Source organism: Scatophagus argus, chromosome 2, assembly GCF_020382885.2.
Source record: "Scatophagus argus isolate fScaArg1 chromosome 2, fScaArg1.pri, whole genome shotgun sequence".
NCBI classification, from domain to species: Eukaryota; Metazoa; Chordata; class Actinopteri; family Scatophagidae; genus Scatophagus; species Scatophagus argus.
Genome location: NC_058494.1, coordinates 9,991,667 through 10,000,000, shown reverse-complemented (window position 1 = coordinate 10,000,000; position 8,334 = coordinate 9,991,667). Strand labels below are relative to the sequence as shown.

Below are 8,334 nucleotides of genomic sequence, written 5' to 3'. Positions count from 1 at the left end.
TAAACCTTACCTCTAGCAGAGAAATAATATGGAATTAAACTTGTCAAAAATGGATCAAATAAGGCCTTAGTTATTTTATGTCCTTTCTAAATAACAGTTTTGTGTCATTTTGTGAAATATACTTGTTTGCTTTCTTGCTGAGACTTGGATAAGACTGATAATATTCTGTCTGTAAACCACAATTTGTTGCTTTTACACAATGCCTTTAGTATGCATTAAATAAGACATAAATCCTATCTATTAGGTAGGAGTATTTCATTACCTTTGGACAGTGTTTTCAGCCTCGATGCTAAGCTAAACTCATCGACTAGTTCCAGAAAGACTCAACACAATCATGCACCAAACTAATCATGAAAATCCATCTCATCAGTTTATATTGGGAACATTTTGGACTTGAAAAACCTGGAACACAAACCCAAAACACACACCCACACACACACCACAAGCCTGTTTGTCATTTTTTCCCACTTATTGTCATGTCCCAGAGGCCATGAAACACATTTTTCCGGAACACCAGAATGAGGCTCAAACTAATGACATCATCTTTGGGACACACCACCACAGTCTCTTTAACCACCAGACACATGACATCTCTTGTCCAAGTTATCCACAACAATTGCTCTTGAAACCCAACACTATGTAATTTGTCCACAAATGGCACAGAGACGTGGTATGGCGGGACAGTACAAGGCCCTGCGCTACATATTGTGTTTGTCTGACTTCTCACCCAAAGCGTATCAGCGACGTGTCGTGCGAGGACAGAACAAAAGATGGGTGCTATTCAGTGATTTCCTCTGCCGGGGTAAAGGAAGTCCAGTATTCCCATACTTCCCATTCTGCGACAAGAGTCCAAGACATGTGATGTGACAACAACACACACATCTGACAAGGCATCTCTCCCTGGTTCCGACCAGATACATCCTCAGTGGAAACCTGTGTGAGTGTGTGGGCAGTGATCCATCAGGATGGGGAACTGATGAAGTGGAAATTCTATTTGTCATGAGAATCTGTTTTGAAATGTTCAAAGGGAAAAACAGATAAATTTCATGAAATATAGAAAGAGCCACTGTCATGTTTATTATGTCGTTTCCTTTCAAAATAAAGACTAAAACAATTTTCTGTCTCATTATACTTTTACACTGTACAACCTATGGGTTTCTATTACAATTTTATTTATTTATTTTACAGTTTACAAAGGGACAGACAATGGTTTGCATTAATCCATGTGTGTATAATCCATCTGTTATGCAAACCTATCTCTTCCACCAGAATTACGGAATATGACAACTATAATTAGGAAAAACAATTCACTGAGCTTAGGCATATTGTCGCTTCATAGCACTTTTTTTTGCCATCTAATAATCTGCCTGACATTTACAGCCTGTCCAATGAATGCTTTCCTCACAGCATTTAAATATGTTAGGGTGGATCTTTCCTTTAAAGGCAGGGTTGTGTTCCATCTGAATGCACAGGATGTAATGCAACATCACTCCTTGAGTAAGTGAAACTGTAACAGATTGAGATAGGGAACATTGGGTGTGACAGACGCGGTGCAATCTGCTATCAGATGATCAGCTTGTTTATTTCTGCTCAGCCTCAGCAGGTTCTCTTTTGTAATGAGCGAGAAAATATAAAACAAATAAGCTGGAAAGGATGAGTGAGCTGAGGCGGGTGCAGAATCTCGGTGCAATTCCTGCTCAGCAGCACAACACACAGTTTTTTGTAATCTTTTGACAAAAGATTCTGGAGGAATGATGAATTAAAAGTGGATTATTAGAGCCCCCAAAAAATCAGATAAACATTAGTTTTACTATAAAAACCAGGAAAATCATAAAGAGATTCTGTAACTGTAAAAAGGCAAACAGTTGAACAGTTTAAAAACTGGTCAGTGAAATTAAACAAAGCCAAAGGATGCTTGCATGGCTGCACATCTGGACGTTAACACTCCAGACACAAAAACACATCAATTTGTGCACACAGACAAGTCACACACACACACACACACACACACACACACACACACACACTCAAAGACCGCTCGGTGATGCCCAAAGGGACCACTGAGCAGAAACAACATGCGTCACTAATGACATGCATCAGCCCTCCAGCAATGTCAGCTACAGCACAACGTGAAGGCAAACTGCTCCTGCACGTGCAGTAGAGGGATTTGTCTTGCAGAAACATTGGCCTGAATACAGGACTGACAAACCTAAGGTGTCTGGAAGACAAAAGGGCACCACAATTGGCAAACGTGTTTTACCCCAACAGAAAACAACCAACATAATGTCTGGGACGCTGATAAAAACACTAGCGCGTCAGAATGTTATTGCCTTCCAGGACCAGGTCTACTACGTATACAAAACACTGACCAACAGCAGTCCAGATATTACAACTGTAACTGTATGATGCTGTTGGTGCGGTGAGGGGAGACTGTGACACAGAGGAAAGGTCATATTAGGTCGTATTTTGTTTTTGTTTTGTGGGCTTTTTCAAACGCATAACAGCGAGTATCATACACAGCACTTCAGATCACGTTCTACGTTCTTCTTCCCAGAACCTGGTCTCCAGCAGCTCCATCATGCATGTCATTAAAGATGGCAAGCCGTGTAGTCCGTCATGTGTCTCAGGCCAAGTCACGGCAAGAATGTACATAACCTAAGTGTTCCCAGATATCTAACGGATTTCCAAAATATAAAACATGTCTGCCTTCTTTGGTGCATCACACAATGCACACTTTTACATTTCAACAAACCATACGCTGGAACTAACACAAACAAATGGAACATCCAGGCAGAGAGGTCATATTAACAAATGTGACTGAATAAACACATACAAGGCCAATGCGACTATTTATGATCCAGCAGGAGAAGAAATAAACAAACTGTGGATTAGCACCATGGTGGTCCTGCGGATCCAGTGTTATCACACACATAGCTCACGCTCCACCACCAGGACCACCATACTAGTGATGCACTGTAAGTTTAAATACAACCTATGTCTATAATCAGCTCAGTCAATGTGCTAAAAACACACACTTGCAACACGCAGCCAATTGACAAGTGGGCAGCTCAAGAGCATAAACACCACAGCACCGAGCTTGTGGTATGTCAGAAATCAAAACAACAGTAACCACTCTTGTACCATGTTATCACTGTTTTATAAGACAACAGTGGGTTTCAAGTCACATTAAAGATACAAAAACAATGACTAAGGCCAACAAATAACTGCTACGACTTGCTGACACAGCATTTTAACTCAGAGCCAATGAGAATAAGAATCATCACACAGTACACAAGCTGACCCAGTTGGAAACGAGACAGCAGAAGAGGACGGCACAGTACATACCCACACCAGCACCAGGATTCAACAGTCAGCTAAGCTCAGTGCTGCCAACAGAGATTTGTCACTGTGTGTGTGATGTGACAAGACCATGGTGTGTGTGTGTGTGTGTGTGTGTCCACAAACAGGAACCAGGGCATGGGTGTGCCTGCTAAAACAGTGGCAGATGATGTGGTAAATGTAGATGTGTGGTCAGAGATGCAATAAAGCTTATTTCCTGGACGCATAAGGCCAAAAAGAGTTCATATACGCACACACACATGCACACACACATTTTCATTTACTGCATTCAACTGAACTTTCAACTAGATCAATGCATTCCTAAAGCTGAATACGATAAAGAAAACCTGCCAAATTTCATGGTCGCAGGCTTTCAGAGAATCTGCTGCTTTAACAGTTCTCAAGGTTCAGGACTGTTGGGTGGACAGAACAAGACATTAAAGGACAGGAACTTGTGCAGGTGATGGGCACTTTTTTGCTGTTTTCTGATGCTTTAATGAATAATGAATGTAAAGGCAAGCTGCAGCCCCACATGAATAAGCTTGATTTTTGGCTATTGAGCTTTCCCAGTTCATCTACAAAAACAGAACTCTGTAAGAACCAGGAAGTTAACTGGTGCAAGATGTGCTACCACATCTTATTTTATCACCAGCACAGGAATGGCATCAACATGTTGTGACCATGGCTGCTGAGAAATACACCTTTCCAAAGAGCATGACCATTACACAAAGAGATATATCTTTCAGTACAATGACGAGAACATAAAGGCCGCAGTCAGTGAAAGTCACCCAGGAACAACAAAGCAGACCGTCTGAGCTGAATGTCACTGCAGGATTCAGGGCTGAAGCTGTGTGTGTCTGTGTGTGTGTGTCTGTGTGTGTCTGTGTGTGTATGTATAGAAGAGTTATGTTGCTCCGTAGGACTTTTATAGCAGGGTAATAAAAGAACACAGAAGTGAAGGGAAGAAAAGAAAAGAAAAGAAAAGAGAAGACCAGGCAGTAACATTAGATTTAGATATGGTGCACACGCATGCACACACACACACGCACACACACACAATGTGAGCTTTCCATCACACTCAGAAATAGTGACAGTGTATCCTTTCCAGATCTCCAAACAGCAAAGGGATCAACACCCGTTATGAAGGCATCACAGGAACTCCTCACGTGGCCAGATACATACACACACACACACACACACACACACACACACACACACACATATACACATACACACGTACACACATCCTCAGCTATAAATGAACCTCACATGCACAAACTGTGAGGAATGGACTCACATTGGCTGGCGAATACAAATACTATACAGTGTTTTCCCTTTGCCAGCAAATATGTGAAATGACAGTCAGTTAATTGAGGCAGGTGACCTGGAAGATTTCTAATCTAATCTCCATAATAATGCAGACCCTCGGGCTCAAACACTGGCAGCACACTCACTCCCATGACTGGCAAGCAGCTCAGCCAAAACAGGATATAATGTCAGTGTCCTTCTCTGCTCACAATGGCAGCATTTCATTGGTCATCAACAGAAAAAAATATCTTTTAATATTGATAATTGAATAAGTATGAAGTCAAGTCAAGATCTAACTTGTACACAAGTATACACAAATACACAATTGTTCTGTTTATATAACCACAGCCCTCTGATGTTAAAGATGAGATTATTGGTACTTCCATTCAAGTAAATGGTTGACTTTCAGCTGATCAGCTCAATTTCTTAAATTCAATGACTGGATATTGAAAGTGCAATTTCAAATAAAAGACAGAACATATTCAGTCACATCTTTCATGAACACTGCAGATGAAAACTCCAAACGTGTAGTGGAGTCAACATCGAACTTTCCTGATCTCAAATGTTTTGACCCTCAGAGAGACACTTTAATAAGGTGACGACCACGGGGATCAAAAGAGCCGCTGTCTGCTTCAAAAGCTCATTTGGCCCTAAACTTGGCACGTCTCCTTCTCCCATGGTCAGAGGCTGACCCCGTTGTCGTGGTTACTCCATTCTAATATCCATGCAAACGCCTCTCGCTGCAAGAGAAGACCCACTGCTGGCCGGGGCTGACGCTCTGCCAGAGTATGCCCCCTCATGCAAAACAGAGGAAGGCCTTGATAAACACAAGCATATTATGAACCAAATGCAAAGCAGACACACATGTAAATATCAGCACACACGCAAACACAAGCACATGTATGGTGATGGCATATGGATGGACATATGGACATACACACATCCCCGAGCTGGACAGAAGTCAGCTGTACTCCACGTCAGACCGGATGCTATCAGTAATTCATCCACCCACAAGTGTATAATAAAGTTATTCTAACCCCACCCCGCTGGGACCTCTGGCTCTGGCAACCAAACAACTCTGGAATCTAAACACTCAGCCCACGCATGTATCACATCAAACAGCACCCTGACTGTGGATGCACAATAGCGTGAAACAAGAGACTGTTCGGCTTCGCTTGACTCCTTCAGTCAGAGGAACCAGAGCATAAAAAAACTAGGATTACCAAACTACATTTGCAGTTTACCTCTGCACTCACAAGAATGGGATGGGCGGATGGACAACTCGAAACCATAAAGCGTCCAGCCACAACTTTCACTGGCATTGATGCATCATAAAATAAGCTGCAGATCAGCACTGCGTCTCGGTGCCACTTTAACTTTATTTAGCCTCCTCTGCACGAGTATAAACTTCTCCACAAAAGAGGAACATTGTTTAGAGGTGATGTCTTCTGTGGAGGTTCTGGGGTTCTAGCACCTTCTCAGCTGGATAGCATGTTCAGGTGCCAGCTACAGCAGTTCACAGCTATGCCTGCAAATAGTCCCTGCATTACCAAGCATTTTAAATCAAAGATGTTCTGATTCGTTTCACTGAGAAATCTATTGTGAGTGCACCTTGACTACTACCAAAATGCTTGGATCCACCTTAAACTTTGGATTTTGAGTTTACTTTAAAGGAATAGTTGGGACATTTTGGCAAACATCCTGAATTTTTTCTTAGCACACAAACTGGAAACAGGAGGAGAAACAGCAAGCTTGGCCCTTGGCCCAAAGGTAACAAAATCAGAACGCTAGCGCTGTATTGCATGGTTGTGTAATAATATGGTTAATAAAATGTTATCCCTGTTATGATTTTCATCTGCTTTTATTAGGTGTAACACAGGTAGACACAAGCTGAAGTGCTCATGCACTGTGTTAAAATCTTGTCCAACTCAGCAGGCCTCGACCCTACTGACCAAACCCAGAGCTAAAACTGAAACAAAACAAATGAATGACAGATGAAGTCAAGACCCAGAGAGAGAGACAAGAAAATCCAAGATAATGAAACGAAGCCTGCTTGCGCCCAAACACACACACATCCTCGAACAAAGGAAAAACACTGGAGTCCAACACTCCATCAATTTGCAGTGTGCAGGAGAGTGGAGCCACATGTTTTTGATAAGTCCTCTAGCAGAGCAGGGTGAGGTAATGATGAAGTCATCTCTGTCCTCTGGACAGGTTCACATTCACTGGTCTGTGTGGATTTTAAATGGCTTCAGGCTCACTAACACACGTGTTCTTCTTTTGTGTGGTGCGACTAAAAAATGACTGAACAAAAACATTTCATTTAAGTTTCCAACATCTATGGAGACGAGAAAACAGCTGAATGAGCTGCAACACAAACGCACTTCATCTTCTTCTCGACACCTGTCACTCAAGGAGCTCCTCTTTCATGCACGAAAAAGGACTTAATTCATCAAGTATTTTCTTCTTCAATATTTCCCTTCTCTGTCTTCAGTTCCAGTTCCCCCCAGAACATTCCCACGCAATCAAGTCCTACTATGGACACGCCTCATTAACAGTCCCTGCAGACTGCACCCACTCAACCGGTCACCCCCACTCTCTCATTAACCTTCAAGGCAGAGCCTCCATTCCCCCACCACAGTGGACGCTGTACTTCCTGCATCTAGGTATGGATCTTAGGATTAGCTGAGCCTAATCGTGCCTCGGGTTATTAGAAAACCATTCATTATGGCAGAAAAAATAAACAGGAGAGAACAGCTCAGACAGAGACACAGTGGCAGATGTGTTGAGACTAACGAGTCCCCTCTAATCAGTGCTATCCAAATGTTATTATGCTGGCAACACAAGAAGACTTTTAAAAATACAATGTGGCCACAGACAATACTAGATTCTACAATACACAAATGCCCAAATGACACAGTATATGTGAATCACTCATGTCACAGGCCTGTTCTTGCTTGATCCTGATCTTTGGCTCGCTACCTCCTCAAAAGGACTTATGTGACAGTTTTCTGATGTGTTGTGGGCTCAAGTGGGAATAGCAACTAAACTGTATGACATCGAGGTATTGCTTCAAAGGAAGGCAACGATGCTAGAGGATAGCGTTTTGCAGTACAAGTATAATTTGTCGGGAAAATGGAGAGAACACGTAAGGGTTTGGGCCTTTAGAGGACAAATAAATGAAGACAAGACATTTGGACTTATCTGCACAAACGGCTGCGCAGATCAGATTTGGATAGAACCTTAATGTGTATTGTGAAGCTGTGCAAAGACGGAATTATTAGATCATTTGGGGGAAAAAAAGGCTTGGATTACCTTACAGAGACTGCTGTAATTAGTTTTTGTACAACTGATGATCTCACATTTAGAACTACTTTCACCTCAAGCCTGAAAAGTAGGCAATATTCCTCTTGTTTACTTTCTGGATACACGAGCCAGAAAGCTCACCACCTCATCTCCCTCAAGTCTCAAGCATCTGCAATATTCATGAGGACCTCTTGGAACACAAGAGAGAAAAGGGAGTTTACATCAAAGAGGAGATGCTGAGGTGAATGAAAAATAAATATGAAGTATGTTTGCATTTTTTATCTATTCTGTCACTGAATCTGGGTTAGATATCTCACTTATAGGAAATAGCAAAAAGGATTCTAAATGAGATAGATAGATAGATAGATAGATAGATAGATA

General features: G+C 41.9%; 1 protein-coding gene across 4 annotated transcripts in view; it reads right to left on the bottom strand.

Annotated features, from left to right (window-relative positions):
• Positions 1 to 8,334, bottom strand: part of add3a (adducin 3 (gamma) a) — a 92,557-nt gene that overhangs the window by 82,029 nt on the left and 2,194 nt on the right. For 2 of the 4 annotated variants that reach the window (XM_046407997.1, XM_046408036.1), the window contains exon 1: positions 3,346 to 3,431. The exons of 1 other annotated variant lie outside the window; for it this stretch is intronic. The gene's annotated coding sequence lies outside the window, so the exon portion shown is untranslated. Of the gene's footprint in view, positions 1 to 3,345; positions 3,432 to 8,334 lie in introns of those variants that run through there. One more of the 4 variants, XM_046408018.1, reaches the window with a different exon arrangement.